Source organism: Podarcis liolepis (assembly GCF_965112155.1).
Source record: "Podarcis liolepis genome assembly, chromosome: 16".
NCBI lineage: Eukaryota > Metazoa > Chordata > Lepidosauria > Squamata > Lacertidae > Podarcis > Podarcis liolepis.
The window spans coordinates 25,356,866-25,379,774 of NC_139567.1; the positions used below are offsets into that span (position 1 = coordinate 25,356,866).

Below are 22,909 nucleotides of genomic sequence, written 5' to 3' on the forward strand. Positions count from 1 at the left end.
TGGGACATGCTGCATTACACAGTTAACTGGCCAAGCCTGTTGGACTTCTTAGTCACTCCCTGTGAACTGAGAATGTGCCCAAAGATACAATGCCCAAAGACATAGCCTGCAAAGCAACGCAGGAAGCTGCCTCTTGCTAGCTCAAGACCATTTGTCCATCTGTCCAATTATTGTCCATGCTGACGTCTTGGTGGCTCTCCTCAATCACTCACTACCTGGTCCTTTGAACTATAGACTCTGAGTGGGTGGGTCGATCTGAACTACAGGCATTTTCCCCATTTATGTGTGTTCTACTCGTGAATGACCATGTATATGTGGGGCGCCAGGAAATAAATAGAACCATACCAAGAAATGGCAGGAAAGAGATGGAGCCTTGTGGTTTGTGAGAATACCTTTCCCAGAGTTCAAAGAGGACATACATCAATGAGGGTGGAGGAAGCTCCAAAGAAAGTTGAGGCATAGCAGGGCTTTGTTTAGGCTGAGCAGCTTCTCCATCTGGCAGCTGATATGTGTGGTAGTGCAGCAGCAGCCACCACTTTTCTGTGCATCCTCCAGTCAGCCCCAGAGCTTCAACTCTGGTTGAAGAGAGTTGAGTTGAGAGAGATCAGGAGAGAGAGCTAGAAAGCAGGGAGGAATAGGCATCCAGAGGCTTTGTAGAGACTGGTCCCCAATTTACATGATTTCACTTATGTGTGTGGGGCCCCAGAATGTAACCCCTGAATAAATGGGGGGATGTCTATATCCAATCCAGGGATTGTGCTCTTGCATACAAAGCATGCAATCTGCTACTGAGCTTTGGTTCTTCCCTTTTCTTTCTTTCTTTCTTTCTTTCTTTCTTTCTTTCTTTCTTTCTTTCTTTCGGGACTGTCATTGCTGGTGACCAAAGTGGAATCTCAATAATGATATGCATGTGAAATACCTCTGGGAAAATTAAGCTGGTTTACAGAACAAGCGTTGGGAGCTCTGAAGGTATGAGGCTGCCTTGTACAAAGTTCAGGCCATCGGCTCATTTAGTGCCACTTCTGACTGTTGGAAGCTCTCTCTTAGGCAGCTCTTAGGGCTCACCCACACTTTAGTTCAGCAGCACCTGGAGGGCCAAAGGTTTTCCACTTCCATCTTACCAAAAGAAATTCCTCCTTGAGTGGTTGCTTCTATGGCACATTCATGTATCATCTCTGAAAAAGCAATGGAAACTTACTTCCTGCTTCAAGCAAATGGCTTTAACATATATGCAAATTTAATCAACTAAAACAGAAAATTAATCAACTAACTAGCATTTAGGCTTGCACCGGAAAACCCAACTAGATGCTAAATGTTTTGGCAAGCACTCTCGGGAAAAGCTTACTGGGCTGCAGTAACTGTTGGATCTATACTAATGAGAACACTTTTTATGTAATCGCCTCTCCATACGCTGTAGGAAGGAACATTACAGCCTCCCAGCATCCAAATTTTTTAAAAGTTTAATGTGCTGTCCTTGATGAAGGGAACCACTTTGTCACATTAGCATGGCTGGTGGTAGGCACAGCTAATAAACATGAACTTTTCACCTCCCCCCCCTTCCTTGCTGGGGGCACAGGCCAGCTGGCATAGCTGCCGGTGCCCTGGGTGGTTGGCACAGAGACACTCTTTCAGACAGAGACAGCCTGTCACTGGTGATATGCCAATCTTGGTGTTTAAGTATCACCTCTGAGACAAATTAAGTGCTCGAAGACCTGTGAAATTGCAGCATTTGCAGACTGTCATCTAGACAGTTGCATTCAGTGGGAGAAAACAAACTCTTCCAGGTCACAAGCAGGCAGGCTTTTGTTGCTGTTAAGATAGCAGCTTAACTGCTGGTGTCCGAACAACAAGCGAACTGTGTTTCTCACCAGCCACATAATTCAAATATTCTGTTGCAGCCTAAACTACACATTATGTGTAATTCTGTTATTGTTTTCCTCAAGGGCATTTGAAAAGCAAGCAAACTCATGCAATCACAAAACTACACAAAATGTGTGGTTTAGCACAGTATTTTATTTATTTATTTTTTACCTTGGAGCAAATTTGGAACTCGGTTGAAACATCTGAGACATTTCAAACATCTGAGACCATGACAAAATGACTTGCTCCTGTTTCCAGCTATCACTGACTTCCAATCCACCAAAATAAGTTTTAAACACCGTTTCCATCTCTTTTTTGAAAACTTGATGTGTTTAGGAGGTCCAAGGTTCTAATCCCAGTATCTCCAACCAATTTGGTTTCAGGGCTGAGAAAACACTGCTCCCTGCACCAAAAATAATAATCTAGATTATTAAATTAGATGGGCAACAATAGGAATGGTGAGGAATAGGTTCCATTTTCATTTCAAACTAACTCACTCATACTACTCGATAGTACACAAAGTAAAACACTACCAGTCTTTGAAATCCACACTTCCCCAAATATTATGATGCAGTTCTTCCATCAAAATACACATACAACCCCCTCCCCCCCCCAAAAAAATTACAAAATTCCACAGGTAAGGAGAAATCTGCATGAAAATGCATAGGATTTTTATGTGTGGGTTTTTTTTAATATATATAAAAATAGCAAACTGATTCAGAAAAGGCAATCTGAAATGGAAGAAAAATGAGAAAGTGAGAGAAAGTGAAATTGACAGGTGCCTCCATCCCTAAAGATGATTCTTATGTGCTGAGTTTTAATGCCGAGATACTGTGAATTCACACATGTGGGAGGTGGCAAAGGAACATGAAGGACAATCGCCATCATATCAAAGGCTTGCTTAGCTTTGCAGGTTTGGGTTGTTTTTCGTTGGATAAATGAATCTTTAAGGTGTCCCCTGTGAGGCCCGTCTCCTGCCTGCACATATTCTGTTTTTGCAAGCAGAGTAGGGTGGGGGCAAGGGAGAGAATAAATGAAATGGATTAGAGACTCAGCTCCCATAATGAAGTAGCAATTTGTCTTGCGCTCTAGATGCATTTGAGCTAACAAGCGGCCTGGCCTTGAGTACTGCAGAATGTTAAGTACCCCTCAGGTGGAGAGAATCCCCAGGTAGCTGAAAGAGGAGTGAGTGATGACAGAGGTGCGAGGGGGTGAGAGAGGGAGAGATAAAAGCCCAGTGAAATCAGCAGCCTCAGACTAGGTGAACCCTGCTGTGAGATAGCTATCTTTTGCACCTGCAGAATCCACAAGGCAGACTAAGTGCTAGGGTGGGATGGAATACAGATCAAACCCAGTTCTAGGTCATTCACAGCTCCCAGCTGTGCTTTGGGGTGTTTTTGGGGAGGGTGGTGTGTGGGGGGGGGGGAAGAGAGTAAAAGCTCAATGCTTGGTTCTTCTTCTTTTGAGCTGTGAAGGAAATGCAGAAGCTGTAGGAATTGTAACTTTTGTCTTTAATCTGACTTCAGCCAATACAACCAAAGTTTGTTAACCCTTGAAGAAGCCTCTTTACAGAAGATTAAAAAGAAGTTGATTTCACTGAATGGGCCAGACAAGGAAACATGAAGGCATATGCATTGCTAGATAATATCAATTTAATAAAGAAGAAGAGCCACCCATCATCAATAAAATTCGTTAAGCAGCTTACGAAGAAGAAGCAGACATTGTGTATTATTTCAAAATGCAGCAATTAAAAACAACAGGAGTCAAGGGAAGGAGCAAAATAATTCCTTTTATGTTTCCTCTGATGGAACAAGTACACTGCCTGGGAGCATTCCTAGATCCACTGTTGTCACTTGAAGCCCAGGTGGCCTCTACTGCAGGAATGCTCATCAACACCTTTGGTTGTTACAAGAGAGGTGTCTACTTGTAGGGCAGGGTAGATTCTCCATTGTGGTAATTACTGTAGCACACTCAGTGTGAGGCTGCCTTTGTGACTGGTTTGGAAGTTAGGATAGAATGCTGTAGAGCAGGAGGTTGCATCCAATGCTAGTCATACTTAAGAGAGGCCCAACTTCTTGAAGCCCTGCAGTGTCTTCTCATTCTCCCCGGGTAATCATGTTGGGTCACCAGCTCATTACCTATGAAGCTGGCCTTTGGATTGCTGTTGTTATTATTCAATATTTATATCTGACCTTTCTCCCAAGCTGGGATTCAAGATGGCTTACAACGTTTATAAATGTATCAGAACACATTTAGAACCTGCAATTAAAATGTGGTTTGCCATGACAGCAGCCCAGAGATCAACATTGTCTGCACCTTTGTTTTCAAAGGCCTGTCTGGACAGGAAGGTCTTAGCTTGCTAGAGAAAGGATAACAAGGAGGGAAGCAGGCTAATCTCGCTTGGAAGGGAATTCCACAATATAGGAGCAGACACAGAAAATGTATCTCTATCATGCCACCATCAACCATATGCATGGTGTTGATTGGACCAACAGAAGGTGGCCACCCAAAGATCTTAGCACCTGGATAGGTTCATGTAGGAAGATGCAATCCTTAAGGTATTCTGGGCCCAATGCATTTAATTGGCAGCCTTCCCCAGACTTGGTTCCCCAGATGTTGTTGGATGACTGATGGACAGTTTCCTTCATTAATGGTCATTGGCCATGGTGGCTGGGGCTGGTGGGACTCCAAGTCCAGCAGCATCTGGGATTTGAAATTGAAAAAGTCTGGGCTAGAGAATTTTCTTTGATGCTTCGTTGAGTATTTGCTGCTGTCATTGAACTATTGGCATCACTGAAGCAATAGTCCACTTAATGATTCCCTCTGCCTTTTTCTTCCATTGTGAATAATGAAGTCTTGCTCACAGCCTCAGGTTCCTTAGCAGCTCCCCTAAAGTCCCCTGTAAATGGATCCCCTCCCCCTCCCCACTAACCCAACTCTGATAAGTGGAAGAAGAAAGGGCCTGTTGAGCTGAATGTGTTTTTTTAAAAAAAAGGTTCTGAGGAAATTAGTGGCAGGAAAAGGTCTTTCTTTATTTGGAATGAAATACTCCTTCGATTAAGAAGAGGACAATAAATGAGGCAGGGTCACCAGAGCGCTTTTGCTTTGAGCAGAGTGACTTAAGTCTACCTAGGTAGCAAAGAAAGGTAAGAGAGAAAGCAGATTTTTATCTTATTTTTTCATGGCGAGATACAGACTTGATTATAAAAGCAGCAAGGGAGAGGAAGTTTTTCCCCTTCCCTTTTTTAATTTAAAGAAGCCCAGGGATGATGGAGATCACATTCAATTCTAAGAGGAGGGAAAGAGAGAAAGAGAGAGAGAGAGAGGAGATGAGTATGAATTGAGGCTTAATTTTAATGAAGCAAAATTCTCCATTAAGTAAGAAAACAGTTGGTGGGGTGGGCAAGAGAGTGTGTATGAAATGGGGATGAACCTGACATGCTATTGTGCCTGAGAGGATTAATTTTACACCCTGTGATGGGTTGGAAGAAGGGGGGGGGGAAAGGTGGTGGATGTAGAGTAGAGGAATTTTTTGATAAAGAGTTTTATGAAAATGGCAGCTAAGAGAGGAAAATCAGAGGGGGTTTTTTCGGGGGGGGGTGAGGGGGAATGGAACCTTGTGGTTAAAGGCCCAGCAATGGAGATCAGAATATGTGCATGGAACCTGAGAAGATCTATGTACACATAGCTCATGTCTCCCCTGCCATTCCAGGTGTATAACAGATAGTTGATACTGTTATGGAAATCACCCTGGTGACAGGAGCAAGCCAGCAGTAAAATACACCTAGCAAGTTGGAATTAACTCTTTATTAGCCAAAACAGGATCTGCATAGGAGTGTCAGGCCTAATGAGCACAGCAACTTATCTCCAGCAGATCTTGTCCCCATGAAGCGGTTGCTGATACTAAAGGTCTCTGCATCCCCACAACTGTCTAAATCCCCTCCTCTCCAGGGTTTTCCCCAAGTAATCTGAGACTCAGGGTTGGATTAAGACCTTTAGAGGCCCTAAGCACCACACACACACAATAATAATAATAATAAACCATAAAATAAAATTTTATTTTTTGAAATGAAACAGAACCTACAGTAAGATGGAAAAGAATGTTTATTTTTGTATACTTCCACTTTATATATAACAAATTTTCTCCTACATTTTCTAATTGCAAAGTCTTTGATCAGATCTTTAAAACTGATCTTACGTAACATACCTGCTTCTAAACTTAGTAAAAGCATCCAGCCTATCTTCTTGCATAGTTGTTCTGTTGAGATTTTTAAATATACTTCAGCTAAGAAAATGAATGCGCAGCTGAGCAATTTTTGACCATTAATGGGGAAAAAATCTCACAATGGAAAATTTCTGTGGTTCCCCGCTTCCCTTGATGCCCTAAGCACCTGCTTATTTTTCTTAGTGGTTAATCCAGTCTTGTTGAGACTGTGCCTGTGTGAAGCTAACATCTCCTATGCCCTCTTCACACCTCTCCTAGTTCTGGGAGACCAGGGGGCAAGGGGAGCTTGCTGCAGCAGGAGAAGAAGACACTTGTGCCTTATCACCAGCAGACTCATCTCTGCCTCTTGGCCTCCCTCCTCTCCTGCTTAAGTTTCTGCTGCTGATTCTGGACTTCTCCCTGCCACAGACTCCCCCACTCACTAATCCATGTTACCTCTTCAGATTCTGACACCTCCTCCCAGTCTTCTCCCATCACCAATCCCCTGGCTCTGAGCTTTCTTCCCCAGCTGATTCCTCCCACCATTCCTCTGTGTCCAACCAGTTCATGGCATCTGGCTGTTGAGAAGCATATTTTTAAGTTGCTTTAAACTGTTTTTAATGTTGTATAATATTGTGCTTTCGTGTTAATGTGTTTTAATTGTTGTAACACACAGTAGGGCGAAGAGTAGGTAAGAAATTGTAGTTGTTGTCATTGCCGTACTATCTCCCCTCCACATGCATTGAAAGAAGGTCTGAAAAAAGGGGAATAGATACAAAACAAAGACTTCTCCAAATGACCTGTTTATTGCACATCTATCCTAATATGCTTCCACAAAGGTTACATGAAAGCCTTCATCCTGATCTGTTTGTTTGGAGTTTATGTCTTTCTATCCATGGATCATTAGCTCATACTTTTTATTGCATTTCCCCATCTCTTTCTAAACCACAAAAAGACTCCTTGTTGTGCCAGAGTGCTTTAATTGCACGCGCCTAAATTTATGGTATGTGATTCAATCACTTCCACAGAATACTGACAGTGTGGGTGCCCCTTAAAATCACTTATGGGATGGCTGAGAACATTCCTACCAAAGAATGGAGAATTATGGGAAGTCTCTCTGATATCTAGGAGGGAATGAGTTTATGAAGATAGAATCTAGGCTGTGTGATTTATAGAGCCCCCCCCATAACCCCCCCACACACATTCACTTCAGTGACCCATGAGCTGGCACTGACTGGAGCACCAGCCTCCTGCTACTTTCTGCTTGGCTCAGTCACACAGATGGCAAGGAACTATTGGCGAATGCTTTCACTTTGTTTCTTCTTCTAGTTCCTTCTGATCATTTGTCTGTGCTTCTTCTTCTTTTTTGGCAGCAGAGCATCAACGTGGCAATCTCCCACAAACAGACTGTTTGGGGGAAGGAAAAAAACACACATTGTATAGCCCTCCCCAACCCCAGCCCTGATCTTGGCTGCTCAGAACAACTTCCCTCGGCTACAAAATGTCAGGCAAAGCTCTGCTTTCCCTGGCCACGTGGTGCTCATCATTTGCTAAACCATGCAAGCTTAATCCCCCCACCCCCACAAGCAGTGCGGCAGCATGCCTATTCTTTATGAATATAACATTAAGTAGGTGTTTTTTAAAAAACAACCACCCAAAAATCATATTTATGCAAAGCAAGCTGGAGCCAGAGACACATAAGTGACGATTTGCTGGTTTGCAATCTACAAGTAAACAACAGGAGTCTTGAGAGAAGCAGGGAACAGGTGGGGCAAGTAAGGGAGGTGGGTGATGGCTTGGAGTGCTTTAGGATGGATTTGGCAGCCAATATGCCATTACTCCCCCCCCCCCCAGCTCCATTCCAGTGGGAGGTTCAGGACAGGACTTTACAGCTCTGGTCAGCTTCCCTGAAATGGGAAGTGGGTTCCGTGCTCAAATTGTAGGATACCAGATGGGGCTTGGCCCCCTTACCTTTGGCAAATGTTTACTTATGTAGATTTCTTTGAAATATTCATGATTATCACCACCACCATCGTTATTTCCTAGCACAAATACATCATTTACAACAAATTAAGCACAGCATATATATGAACAGATATATATGAACAGCATATACTGAAGAGCAATAGGTCTCGCCTATTCTGCTTAAGACATAACTAAGCACCAAATTAGTTCAAATTGTTCTTAAAACCGCACATTATCCTATTGTTCCAGAACATGCTCCATTTCCTGAAAAACGTTACTCATTTGCCCTCTTTTGTTATTTTAGTCCATTTCATCACATGTCCTAATTCAGTAGAAATTTAGATTTAGATGAATGCCTATTGAGATATGATGTATGTTGTGAAACTGACTAATAAAGGCTGTTTCTTAGTCTTTCATCTAGAGCACGGCAGTCCAGCCTCTCAGACCAAGTGGGCCACAATAATAATTTGGCACAGAATGCGTGGGCCACACGCTGAATTAAATTTCCCTGCCATAAACTAAAGCGTTCACAATATAGTTAATATTATTTAATATGTACAACCACCTGTGGTTGCTGGTGCCCATTGGGATTGGTGGGGTGGAAGGCAGGGAATCTGGGTGATGCCTGAGCCAAAGAGACAGCACCAGTGAATTCTAGCTTTATCCCTACCCTCTTCATCCTTTCTGAGTTCTACAAGGGCCAACACTAAGGAGGAGGAAACTGACGGGCCGTGCCACCCACTGCTCTGGTTGTTAAGTAAGAAACCAGATGGGTGGGGGCTTTTTCACCCTAATGGGCCAGCCTTCACCACTTCGCTGCACATTTCTTTCATTTCTAGATTGGCAATTGAAAGGGGGAAGGCATCACCCCTTAAAGGGTTGATTACAGCCAGTTTCTGAATCCTATTTTACTATCCCTGGAGGCTTAAGGTATCTTTACAAAAGTCTGTTTTAATTACAGTGTGCGTGTTGAGTCGACATTGCAGGAGTGGGCATGGCAGGAGAGCTATTGCACGCCAAAGGGGTTCTTCAGCACACAGCTGCCTTTCGGTCTCAGTTCAGTAGATGAAGGAGAGGAGGTGGATCTGGATCCTCAGAGATTCAAGACTTTTTCTAGAGAAACGAAACCATGGCATGGAGAAACAAGCAGAGGCCAATTGCTGGGAGCAGGGGGGGGGGGGAAGCAAACTGGGAAGATAATGTGGGAGTAAAGAGCCAAGAAGGGACCAAGCAGGTTTTTATTTCAACTTTTTATGAGGAAAAATAAATAAATCCAGAAATCTGTATATGAGAGAGAGAGAGAGAGAGAGAGAGAGAGAGAGAGAGAGACGCTTTCTTTTCATGGTCTGCTGAAACCAGGCTGGCAAAACAGAGCTGCTAAGATGACAATGGGAGGCTCCTTGTATTTAATTACTTCCAGCATGACTCTGTGGCTAAAAAATATAAAAATAAAACACTCACTTGGGAGCTCCTACAGAGGGAAGACAAGAGGAGCAAATAGAGTGTAGCTGTACTTACAGTTCCATGTGCTAAATGGGTTGTGCGGTCCCTAAGCTAATGTGTTTGCTAATGCCTCTCTTTTTGCTCTCCGCAACTGTGGGAAATGATGCAGTCTCAAATATTTGTGCGCTGGGGATGCCTAGCACTGTTGACTAGGGGGCTCTGTGCTGAATATTCTAACTGGTGCAATAATACAGAGGATAAGGTTATCAATGGAGACTAGCATGGTGGCTGCATTATCTCTCCACTGTCAGATGCATTGTGTCTCTGATACCAGTTGCTGGGAATTGCACATGGGGGACACACCGTTGCACTCAGGCCATTTTGAGAACATATGGGTCACTGGTTACACTTGTTTATACCTAGCACAGGCTGCCAATTCTAGGTACTCTCCCCACTGCCCCACCAGAGAATAAGTTGTTTCTGGACTGACAACTTTAGAGAGTGGCTGATAAGGTTTTATAGCAGCTTGAAGAAATACATATGGTAGCAGCTTAGTAGAAACAGAACCATCATCTCTTGGAAGCATGGTGATCTCCAACTTGTTCAGTTTTTGGAATCTTCTGAAAACTTGTTTATTCACACAGGCCTCAGTGATACCTCACATTGAGAACAGCTCCGGTTACTGAATTTATGGCTCCATTTTAATTTGGAATTCTTATCGTGTGTTTTTCTGGTTTTAAATAGTCTAGGGGAAGTCCCTGTTTATGATTGCCCCCTTCCCCAGTAGCAGTATTCAGTCGTTGATTGTGCTTTGCTGTGTTAGGCTGCAGACTCAAGGTCCATTAAAAGCTGCACTATGCTACTCCGTCCAGCTTGCACACTTCAAAAACATGTTCTAATCCATTAGTCCAACCTGGGAAGAAAAATAAAATAATTTGATATTATTTTTGTTCCTCTTAATGCATAGCATGACATTTGGCACCCATTTTGCATTCCTTTCCAGATTTGTAATTGGATCACTTGCCCCAACCTTCCTGCACTACTAGTAACCACAATAGGGATGTGATCCTGTAGAAACACCATCGGGAATATTCCTTTCACAGAATACATTTGAAACATCTAGTGTGACTTCCTTTGGGGTAAAAATGAAAGGTTTTGATTCCACCCAATGGGAACCTAAAGGTGTCCTAGTTTATTTAACCAGATCAGCATGTTAAACAAGTGGGTAGCAAATGAGACATAGACTGAATATTATGAAGTAGACACTTGCATGATAACTTCTATACAGTGGTCCCTTGGGTTACAGAAGCTTCAGGTAACAGACTCTGCTAACCAAGAAATAGTACCTCGGGTTAAGAACTTTGCTTCATGATGAGAACAGAAATTGTGCTCTGGCGGCGCGGCTGCAGCGGGAGGCCCCATTAGCTAAAAGTGGCACCTCAGGTTAAGAACAGTTTCAGGTTAAGAACGGACCTCCAGAACGAATTAAGTTCTTAACCCACTTCGGGTTAAGTACTTAATTCATTCCAGAGGTCTGTTCTTAACCCACCTCGGGTTAAGTACTTAATTCATTCTGGAGGTCCGTTCTTAACCTGAAACTGTTCTTAACCTGAAGCACCACTTTAGCTAATGGGGCCTCCTGCTGCTGCTGCCGCGCCGCCGTCACACGATTTCTGTTCTCATCCTGAAGCAAAGTTCTTAACCCGAGGTACTATTTCTGGGTTAGCAGAGTCTGTAACCTGAAGCATATGTAACCTGAGGTACCACTGTATACACTTGGCTCTACATGCAGTAATTTAGCCTACATTTTTAACATGCCAATTTGAAATAAAATGTTTGATTTGAACCTGGGTTCTGATTATTGACCTTGTTATCCAGTTTGAATTGCTAAAGCAGTGATCTCATTATTGCTTAAGGATAGTTCACAGTGCATACATGGCTTTCATTCTTTAATTTCTTACAACCTCGGTTAACTAGACCTGTTGCCTCCAGATGTTGCTGGACTCCAACTCTCTGGCCACCGGACAGGGTTGATGAGAGTTGTACTCCAGCAATATCTGGAAGGCCATAGGTTCCCCATCCTTGGTTTAAAACAAACCATGGTTTAATGTGAACCAGTGAATTGCTGAAAAAGTACTTATGACATTCCTCCCTCATACTTGCTGCTGCTGCACCACAGACAAAATCACCAGGAGTTCAGCTTGTCAGGTCATCCAAGCCCAGGTTCATGGTTGGTTTCCTCCAAACACCAGGATGCTGCTTGTGTCACATTAAACCAAAGTCTGTGGTTATGTGTGAACCTGGCCACCCCATATCACCTATTGCCTGTGATAAGACTTTGTTATAGTAGAATGGACACCGGCCATTTTCCAGCAGTCTCTTATGTCTCGTTTGTGGAGGCTGCAGTTCCCTTCCCTTTTTATTCTGCCTGCTTACTTTCTTTTTCTTTCTTTTTTGTTCTTCCATGTTTTTGAAGTGCACATTGCAAAACCCTGTGGGGGTGGATGAAATCAACGAAACTCCCCGAGGGGCAGCAATTTGTTGGTTGTAATTATATTTTTGTTACTTGCAAATGAAATGCAAAAAAGAAAAACCAACACAATTAAACCCATATTAATAGAAACAGATTGGCATAGCCACGGGGATGAGAGAGTGAGAGCATGTGTTTGTGCGTGCTAAGGTCCAATCCTAAAAGGCACTGAGCACTTCTAGTCTGCACAGTAAAACATGGGCTAGCAGAACTCCTTGCATCTTATGGGAAGGTTCTCAGGCCTGGGCAGGATAAGGCTTTAATTTGCAAATCATCAAAGCCATCATTCTGCCAATCTATCAATTATCAACGCTTAGGCCTGCCACTGGGTAAATGAAAATAGGGACTGTGTACCAATTAATATCACTAGAGCCCCTGAAATTAGAGACAACACGCCTGATTTCTTTGGGCATGATAGAGGCCATGCAGTCCCTAGCAAAGTGGTATGATGGATCTGCGGCTGTTCACATTGGGTTCAGTTTTAAATCCCAAGCAGGTAAATGGTTCATAGGAAGAAGTCATGTGACTGAGTGGTTCTGTGACCGAGCGCATTCTGTGCCAAAATAATATAAATGATTTACCAAGGGAGCAGGTAAATCCTATTCATGTTCATTCTGTCTTTCCTCCAGGGTCAAAGATGAGACAGCAAGTCCTCCAAGCATCTCCATTGGTGCCACCAGGCCCAACAGCTACTTGGCTCATGACTAGGAATGGGGAAATTAGTCAATTTATTCTCTCTGCTAATTTCCCATAAGTTGTGTCAATTTCTCATGTGTTCATTCATAAGTCACTTCCACCCATTTCTCAGGGTGCTCTAATCACTGAGCCACAGCAAATGTCAAAATACAAATTTCATTCTAAAATAAAACTTTCTTTAAATCTGTACTTTTAACACAACGTATGCATTTCTAAATTTATTTTGCCTGAGAACCAAATGGCAAAGTTCAGGGAAGTGTGAAATCTGAAGGATATTTATGCTCTAATCCATATATCAGCCCAGAAGGTGTAAATTAGGTTAGTTTGCTTTTTAAAAAAAATGCAGACGAAATGGAATTTTCCTTCATTGCTACACCGACGCTCCCAGAAACGCCTTCGACAGCAACCACTTCAACGGACTTAAAGTAACAGTGACAGGTGGTCATCCAACCTCTGCTTGAAAACCTTCAACGGAAGAGAGTCCACCACTTTCTGAGGGAGTGCAGCTGACAGATCCCATAAAAATCAAATTAAAGCAGCCATACATTATTTTTAACAAAACATGTTGAAATCAGAGGGTCTTCAGTAGGTGCTCAAAAGACAAGAGACTGTGCTTGTCTAATATTTGAGGGGAGAGTATTCCAAAGAGAAGTAGACACAACACTAAAGACCCAATTCCCATATTGTGCAGAAAAGATCTCTGGGCACCACAATTTAAGAAGGATGTTGACAAGCTGGAATATGTTCAGAGGGGGGCAGCCAAGATGATCAAGGGTCTGGAAACTAAGTGGAGCTGGGTATGTTTGGCCTGGAAAGGGGAGATATGATAGCCATCTTCAAATAGCTTAAGAGCTGTCACATGGAGGAGGGAGCAAGCTTGTTTTCTCCTGCTCTGGAGGGTAGGACTCAAACCAATGGCTTCAGGTTGCAAGAGTAAACATTCAGAAAAAAACTTTCTGACAGTAAGAGCTTTTCAGCAGTGGAACAGATTCCCATGAGAGGTGATGGACTCTCCTTCCTTGGAGGTTTTTAAACAGAGGTTGGATGGCCATCTATCATGGATGCTTTAGCTGAGATTCCTGCATTGCAGGGGCTTGGATGAGATGATCCTTGGGGTCCTTTCCAACTCTACAGTTCTATGATTTTATGATAAAGTGATGCCTTCAGGAGGCCCTCATAGGGAGAGCATAGGGATCACTTGGGTATATAGAGGGTGAGACAATCTTTCAGATACTGTGGTCCCAAGCTGTATTATAGGGCTTCATACACAAAAACCAACACTTTGAGCTCCACCCAGTAGTTTCAAAGGAAGCCAATGAAATTCTTTCAACTTCAGAGTAACATGCTGAAGATATCCTAACCCTATGAGCAGCAGCATATCTAAATAAGTGGACATTTATAGATTTCCTGATTCACAAGGAAATGTGTTACTGAACCCCCACAGAAGAAGCAGTGGGGCTGGGAACAGGATCTAACTATCCCCCTTTGCTGTTGCAATTTTGCCTACTACAAGGGGTAAGATGGAAAGAGCAAAGGGGAGAGGAGCCATTCTTTGTTCACAGGCAAAGGCACTTAACAGCACAGCTGGTGCCCAAGTGCTTCATTGCATGGGAAGCCAAGACAAGGAGACATTGCATAATAGATTTAAACATTCCTGGCATGAGATATATTTAAAGTGCATTCATACAGTACTTTTCGTAACAGCTGCCACCACAGTGCACCTGAGGACTCTAACCTGATCCTTAACACGAGTACTTAGCACTTGATGCATATGTTTATTATTATATCTGTCAGCTAAATTGGAGTCAATAGGCAATCTGCATAAACATACAATGTGCAAAGAAAAAACACGACTATTTACTATGCAGGAGCCCAAAGGAGACACAAAAAATTTAGATTTTTGCTTCTGGTGTAATTGGTATGAAAATACAGTGCTTGCCCTGAAAAGAGAAGATCCCATGCTGTGAAAATACCTTTCCTGGCCAGGCAGGGACCAAATAATAGCAAATTATGAGTGCAAAAATATTTAGAACAAAAAAGAGAGTGTGAGAGAGAAAGAAGGAGAAAGGAAGAACAAAACCAAAGAGGAAGAAGAACGGGAATTTGCTTTATCTGAGCCAATCCACAGCTTGCAATCTTCAACAATTTGTCATTTTGAGCAGGCCACATGAGCTAGCTATGAATAAAATCAGTCAATTTAACCCCCAAAATCAATGCTCTTTTGTAGAGCTGCTTAAAATCTAAGTGGAAGGGAAGACTTTGAAGCTGATTTCCACTAGTAAATGCACCACTTATGGACTGTTTGATTTGAGCTGAAGTCTGCTCAGTTTTCCCAGTACCCAGCATCTGATGACTAATTAGCAAGTTGGGCGAAAATACCTAATTGAAGCAGGGTTTTTGTTTTATTTTAAACAAGAACATTATTGTTATAGCACCCACTAGGGTTGTAGCTAGAGTTTTACCCACCAACAACTGTAAACTTTCTTCAGCATAAAAATGCTGCAGATCAGATCAAAGGTCCGTCTAGTCCAACATCACGTTTCACACAGTGGCCAACCAGATGCCTTTCGGAAATCCCTAATGCAACAGCCCCCTCACCTGTTCCTGCTCTCCAGTGCACAGTCTCTGAGCTGGAAGATTCCACTTAGTTTCCGTGTCTAGCAGCAGCCGATAGACAAATGTGCACTCTGTTAGCCCGCTTAATCCTTCTTCTTAAAGTAATTTGAGCTACTGGCCATGATAGCACCTTGTGGCAGTGGATTCCATATGTGATGGAGAAGCTGTCCTGTGACTGTGAAGTCTTATTCTAATATTCAAGAGAGGATTAAACACACACACGTTGGCTCCTCCTGGCTATGATTCATTTCTTCTATCGGCCTACAGTGCTTACACATTGCAGACAAATCTACACAGTGCTCTAATGGGCTGGAATTTTCTTTCTCCCTCTTGACAGGCATGTTTACATGGAGAAGTGACAGTGTATGTGTACTTAATTCTCCTCCTTATATTAGTCCCCCACACAGCAAACTCCCTATGCAGAATTGTATGTTTACCCACACAAAACTACATGGGAGGACAAAAAAGGGTTGCTGGTGAGAGAAAAGTTCCAACAAATAATAATAATAATAAACTTAGTAGGAAAGCATTAACCCTCTTCGGGGTTTTTTTGTGAAATACCACACACTCCTGTCAAGTTTTTGTTTATAATATTGCTTGTGTCACCTGTGATGTAAATCAAGCTTTGCTGGTCTCTTGCCCTAACATTTTGTTGCTTGAAGAAATGGACAATCTATTAATTTGTGGGTTGTTTGTATTTTTTGTTAAATCCTCAGGAAAATTTATCAGCATTTTACTATGAATTTATCCTAATAAAAATATTTCTGTATGCAGTTTTGACTCATATACACATATTCCCCCTGATATAATGCGTTTTTGTGTGTTGTTTTCACTGATGCATATGTTTCTATGCACACTTTACTCTGCCATATGCTTTTTTGGGGTGTATAACTCTTGGCTGGAGAACTGCATTGCAAAATTCAGAGAAGTGCAATTTTTAAAGGATGGGTGTGATTTGGTCCACATATTGCTTTGAAAACCACAAGTTAGGTCAATTTGCATTTCAATATGAACTGAATTGAATTTCTTCATCAACCTTAGTTACACTTAGATCTCAAGTGTGTGCAATGGTACCCAGTGGGTGATATTTTTCTTTGTGACAGTAGGACAGAGTTTTTCATTGCTTAGCTCATACTAAAGGAAGCTGCCATCTGGACATTCTTTGGAGCCAATCTACATGTACAGAACAGTTCTGTTCCCAAAATTTATCCTGAATCCCCCACTCAAACAATTCTCCATCAATCAATAAGAAAAGAAATTGCATTTGAGAAGTGCTGATTTTCTAGAAAATTTAGGTGCTGGAACTCACCATGAACGCCTCCCTTGTTCTCTTATAATGGCAATGGTACCCACCTGAGAGGTGCCAGAACTGAGTTCCAGTTGAAAAAAAATGCCCTGTGTTTGAGAATTTTCAAAGAGGAGTGAAATTTCCATTGAAATTCTCTTGGGTGGGGTATTGCTTCTGCAAAACAGCAGTGATCACGTCAGGTTCATGTCATGAAAGCACTAAAGAGGAAACCAGTCTCTTTTACTCTCTACCACAAATGTCCTTCTAAAACTGGAGTGGATGAGTGTTGAGTGAAGATCTAAGTGCTATAGAGGTCAGACCAACTACCCCTGAGAAAGAGGGAAGAGTTACACAGTGAAGATGGAAGTAAATCAATTTATCATTTTACCAAATAAGCAAGAGGATAAAGGACTCTCACTTTTGAAAATAAAATAATACCTGTCGGGAGGGTGTCTCATAGTTGGGGCATCGCCACAGAAAAGGCCCTGTCACTTGAAGCCTCCACATAAGCCTTAGAAAGCTGGGGCACCCAAAGCACAGCCTCCAGTGAAGATATCAGTGTCAGACAAGTTAGCCTAAATTTCTCTTTTGGGAATCTTCACAAGTTGGCAAGTGTGCAAAAGTATGATCAATGATTTGCCTGAGACCTTTGGCAACAATTATTAGCTAAGGGGTATAGTGTATATCTATGGCAGAATTGGAAACCGAGTTTCGGCTCTGTGGCTTATACTTTTTCATAAACTAAACGCTTTCCTCCCCACCCTCAATTTGATTTCACCTCGGGTAGCAGCTGCAATTCCAATTTATTTTTGTTGTGGTTCAGGCTATTTACAGCTAGATGAGCGGAAGTGATAGGCTGGTTAGCAGGGGATTCACCAGTTAATCAATCTGGAGATGATTTGGCCAATTGACTCCTGCAGCTATTAAAGTTCTGTTTAAAAAATAATAATACTCGTACATATGCATTTTAGTTAATTTCCAGGAAAAAGTGATGCGGTGATGCAGCATTTGTGCTAATCAAACCTCCAAAGGGGCCTGAACTTTCCCCTGCTGGTAGGAGGCATAGAAGCGTGGGGGTGGGGTGGGTTGCTGTCTTTAATAACTTGGTGGGAGCAACCCTCCCCTTGTTTATTGTGGAATCTCATTCTCATTTGCTACAGCCTGTAATGCCGCTGTTTCACAATGCACACACGCTGAGGTGTGGTTTCAAGGTCTTCATGTGTTTAGCAAATATTTCAGACGAAACGATCTGTTCAGCTGTTACCCTGATTGCCAAGATTACAGCATGACAACAAACATTATTTGGGGGATTGGAGATGAAATTACAGCCCACTCGCTCCGGCGTCTGCGGCGAGAAGCAGATGCAGTGTTAATTTTCAAGCTGCAATGTCCATTACGCCAAGCTGTGGAATCACGGCACATTAGCATTGCAGCCAGCTGCCGCTGATGGTTCCGCGGTGGAGGTAATAATAAACTCCATTGCTTGTTGGAGAGAGAGAAAAACTGTATAACACCAGGAAAGGGATGGGGAAAATATTTTTTCTAGGAATGGCTGTTTACAGTGAATGTTGTTTAGGCAACAGTAACACAACCCATAGTATGTGGCACTGTTCCATGTAAATACCAGAAATTGGTGTCTGGCTGAAACCTGTAGCAAAGGAGAGGCGCAACTGTGAGGAATGATAACTCACAGCTTCAGTGGCCCTTATTTAGTCCTTCTTTTATTCTACTATATCTCAAACTGTTCTGTAGTGGCCTAAGAAGAAGAGGGTGGTTAAGGAAAGTTAAACCAGTACAGTGGACCCTCCGGATACGAACTTAATTCGTTCTGGTAGAGTTTACGTACCCTGAAAAGTCTGCAACATCAGGCGCTGCTTCTGCACACACGCGTGGCGTGATCGAACACTTCTGTGCATGTGTGTGGTGTGCAGAGCGCTTCTGTGTATGCACACATGACGAAACCAGAAGTATACACTTCCGGGTTTGCTGTGTTCGCAACCCGAAAGTTACGTTACCCAAAGGTAACATAACCCGAGGGTCCACTGTCATTGACGCAACTGAAGCACTGTAAACAGTTGATAACAGTAGACCAGGTCATGCTGAAAAGGGGGAGGGGGATCTCAGTGATCCAAGCCTTTCAGTGGCTAGCCCACTCTAAATTAAGGTTACCAGACGTCCCCATTTCCCGGAAACAGTCCCCAGATTTACAAATCAGTCCCCTGACAAAATCCATCTATTTAGTAGGAAGTTGAAAAGTGTCCTCGGATTCATTGAAAAAAATCTGGTAACCTTACTCTAAATGCAAGCCAAGGAGTGGCTATGCCCCTCTTCCCCATGAGCTAGTATTCAGAAGGAAGAAGCCTCCTGAGCCAAAGTAATGCTCCCCTCCCTTTGTGCCTTGAAGCTTTCTGGCAATGAGAAGTAGGTTGGGAAAGCATCACTGCATCCAGGGTATGTCTTTGAGTGCTCATCGGGGGCCTTGTGAGAAGGGACATAGCTTGGGGAAGGGATGTGGCTTGGTGATAGATCACCTGCCTTATATGCAGAAGCTCCCAGGTTGAAGCATCTCCAAGCAGGGTTGGAAAGATTTCATATCTGAAACCTTGGAGAGCTACTGCCAGTCACTGAGTAAACAGTTCCGAGCAAGATGGGTCCATTGGTCTGATTTGATATTGGGCAGCTTCTATTGTTCCTGTGTACATGTGTGAGGACATTGGTTGCCCCCAGACTCTGGGATTCTCCCTCCCCCACACGCAGTTCTAGGTTGAGAGGTGCCAATTTGTTAGACTTCCTTTGAAACAGTCACAGAACACACTATCCTCCAATGCAGTTAATGCGAAGTCTGCTTTGTGGGTCTCAGAATTTCTGTGAAGTGGGAACAATTCTCCCCCAGTTGTTGGTTTGTAAAATCTTGTCTTCATTTGGGCCTGGATCCAAACACCCAATCCCTTAACACTCTCTCTCTCTCTCTCTCTCTCTCTCTCTCTCTCTCTCTCCCCCTCTCTCTCTCATTCTCTCTCTCATCTGACTTGCTTATTTAAGAAGTGTCTCCATTGGAAGAACAGCAGAGAGTCTGAGAGGATGATCAAAGGGAAAACTCAGGATGGATTGAGATCAAATATTCAACTTCTGTGTGCTTTCTATTAAGTGACAGAGACGCAAGAAAGAATGAGGATTATCAATTGAATTTTATGAAACAGGCCTTTCAAGAGTGGCTTCTTCTTCCCATCTCCATGATGTAAAAATAAAACTGAAGCAAAAGTAGGGGGAGAGGAGGAGGTGGAGGAGGAAGGGGGGGACCAAACAGCGAGGGGAAATCATCAAAACTTTGCAGCTCCCTAAATGACACATACCCAATGTTAGATTTGTTTCACTACCTTTTTATAGTGGCTGCTCCTGTTTCTTTGGCAAAGTTAATGAGTATCCAGTTTTCACTGCCTGCTGCGTAATGTCAGGTCTTAAAATACAGTGACAACTGTTTGATACAGAAGCCACTCAAGAGACCAAGTTGTGCTGTGTGTGTGTGTGTGTGTGTGTTTTAATAAAGTGGCTGCTTATCTTCTGAGCAGGCTGCTTAATAAAGATGGATAAGAGAATTAGGGTTGTCACTCAGCTAAAAAAATCTTAATCAACTGGGTTTTATTAAGTAAATTATTTAATCAACTGAATTTATGTAAACAGTAAACCAAGATTTCTGATGCATCTCTTATTGTAAGTGGGCCAACATTATATACAGTTTTTCCCCACCCTCTGACTTTTAGAGGTATACTGCCCTGGTACATGGAGGCTTGTTCCCTGTCATGGCTGAGTCTATTGCAAATATCTGATTCTAAATGGACAGAGCATATGCCCTCCTTGCTGTATGTGTTTGTTTGTTTGTTTGTGTGCACATGTTTGTACACACACACACACACACACACACACACACACACACTTTGAAGGATTGGTGATGAGTATTGCCTGAAAAGGGATGTGGCTTGGGGAGAGTCCTAAGGGCCAGATAGGAGAGGTCTGGAAGACTGCATTTAGCCCTTAGGCCTGATGTTCCCCACCCCTGACTTAAATGTTCAGTTTGATTAGATGAAGAAGGATACCAGGATAGTAATGGCTGAAGTTGCTGCATAACTTTTCAAGGTGGATGTGCCCTGAATGTTCAGAATTGCGGTACTGTACAAGCATATCCCAAGGTAAGCTAGCGAACCTGTGACAACCAAGAAATTGCTCCTTTGAGGAAACGGGGTGTAGGCTGGAGCATGGAAGTCCAGATCAAAACTGAATCAGAGTGTTAAGAACCCAAACCAGCTAGTAAAATGCAGCCTGATGGCACCAAGCCACAAAGGACTGAAAGAAACTTTGAGCTCAAGGAAGACTAAAATCACTCCTCCATCTTGTTCCACTTGGGAATGGCCCAGAACTCTTGACAGGTCTCCATGTTATTGACCCTCCCATCATATCAAGGGAAAATGTTTTGCCCAGCAAATGAAATGAGTATCCCATGGATTGCACAAGGGATGCTTATGAACAAATATTTCTGGTGTCTCTTGGGTAGCTTGTCACTGGTAATTAATGTGTTATGCTAATATTCCTCAGCCTCTCTTAGAATTTCCATAACTTAATGAGTGACATTTTAGTGGAACACTCTTTAGTCCACAATAATCTGGATTTCTGATCCATGGGAGTTAAGAAGTAATCAGCATCCAAGCTGTCTCTGTAGTTGGGGAGTCATCTGGAGGGTGGGGGTTGTTTTCCAGCAGTAAATGTAATAAATTTGCCAAACATATCCAATTTATTTTTAAGTATACTAATTTTAAAAACACCTTACACCTTCCTCTGCAGAACTTTTCATAGGGCTGCAGTAAATGGCCCTGATCGTTTAGGTTGTAAGACTAAACTGTGTGATAGGCTTACTTATCCTTCTGATTTGGGGTCCACAATGACAGACCCTTTATTATTGTAGCCCAGGCGCATGGAATTTGTGGCCCTCCAGATGTTATTGAACTACCACTCCCATCATTCCTGGCCAGCTGGTGCTGATGGGAGTCCAACATCCTCCTCCTCTTCTTTCCCCTCCCTTCTGTGTCCCCCCACCCTCCTTTTATTCCTTCCAACACAGCAACAAAACTCTCTTTTCAGGAGCACATCCAACTCAAGCACCAACCCAACCCCAACATACAGCAAATAAATAAATATAGCACCAAATTGGAGCCACCCTTACTATGATTGGGGGATGAATAGTTTACCAAAGACTCCACATGGAGTTGTATAAGCAAGGTAGCCTGTGTTTGGAATCAGTATGATTGTGTTCAGCACTATGGATAGCTACTTCATGTTTTCACATCCCCAAGTCGTCACCTGCCAATAAATACCAGTAGCTATTGCAGAACACATGTTGTACTAGCAGCTTATGAGCTTGGAAATCTCTCTTGTGCATGCCCCACTCAAGAGAGGAAGGGCTATGTAAGCACAGCTGTGCTTTTGTGGCATTTCAATTCATTTCAATGGGGTATGAACCATAGACACTCTTGGTGGATTGTACCCCAAGTGGTATTCAAGTTTGAAGCAGCTGGTGCCCATTGGGATTCATAGGGCAGAAGGCAGGGAGAACAGCAGCAAGTGGCACAGAGCCGTTGACAGGCAGAGTTAGCTAATTCTAGTTTTGTCCCTATCCTTCTACAGTTCTACAGGGTTAACCCTGTGGACTAGGTAGGAGGAAAAAACTGTTAGCAAGTGCCACCTGCTCACCTGATTGGTAAGTATAAGAAAGCAAGAACACTTTCTTGGTGAGGACTGGCAGTGGTCAGGCTGAGGCTGGTAGGACAGTTCCCCATTTTCCCAAATGGACCAACACCCAATGCTTTAAGTGTTACTCTCTGCCACATCTTCAGAATGGGAAAAGAAATCCATTCTGTTGCTCCTAGAAAGGCAGTATAATCAAACAGCACATACACCCATCTTCACTGGAGTTAACCAAGGAAGGCATATTGAGCCAAGCCAAATAACCGGTGGATTCTTTGACCCCCTCCCCATCATATGTGTAATTCACACATACACATGAGACTATCCCTGCATTGTGGTGGGTTGGACTAAATGATCCGGTCCCTTACAACTCTACAATTCCATGATTCTATGACTCAGTAAAAAGTGACTCCAACTTAACCTGTCATCAGACCTTGGCTCTTGCTACTATCATTCCAGAGTTATTCCACTTACAAACATGGAAAAAGATCTGCTGTCAAACACTTTTTAGAGTGAAGAATTGATTAAGTGTGCAGCTAAATCTCTGGTGGATGTGCATGGTATGAGAGGG

At 42.9% G+C, this 22,909-nt stretch overlaps 1 protein-coding gene and 1 long non-coding RNA gene across 5 annotated transcripts in view; one reads left to right on the top strand and one right to left on the bottom strand.

The window, feature by feature from the left end:
• Positions 1 to 22,909, top strand: part of LOC310695252 (opioid-binding protein/cell adhesion molecule homolog) — a 748,573-nt gene that overhangs the window by 115,269 nt on the left and 610,395 nt on the right. The window lies entirely within an intron of this gene.
• Positions 9,364 to 15,365, bottom strand: LOC310695936. Of its 2 annotated transcripts, none has more exons than XR_014520359.1 (3): positions 15,297 to 15,365; positions 12,584 to 12,706; positions 9,364 to 9,462 (listed from the first exon to the last, which is right to left on the bottom strand). It is a non-coding gene; the product is annotated as an uncharacterized lncRNA (long non-coding RNA). The 2 variants fall into 2 exon arrangements; XR_014520360.1 differs by lacking the exon at positions 9,364 to 9,462 and adding an exon at positions 10,197 to 10,385.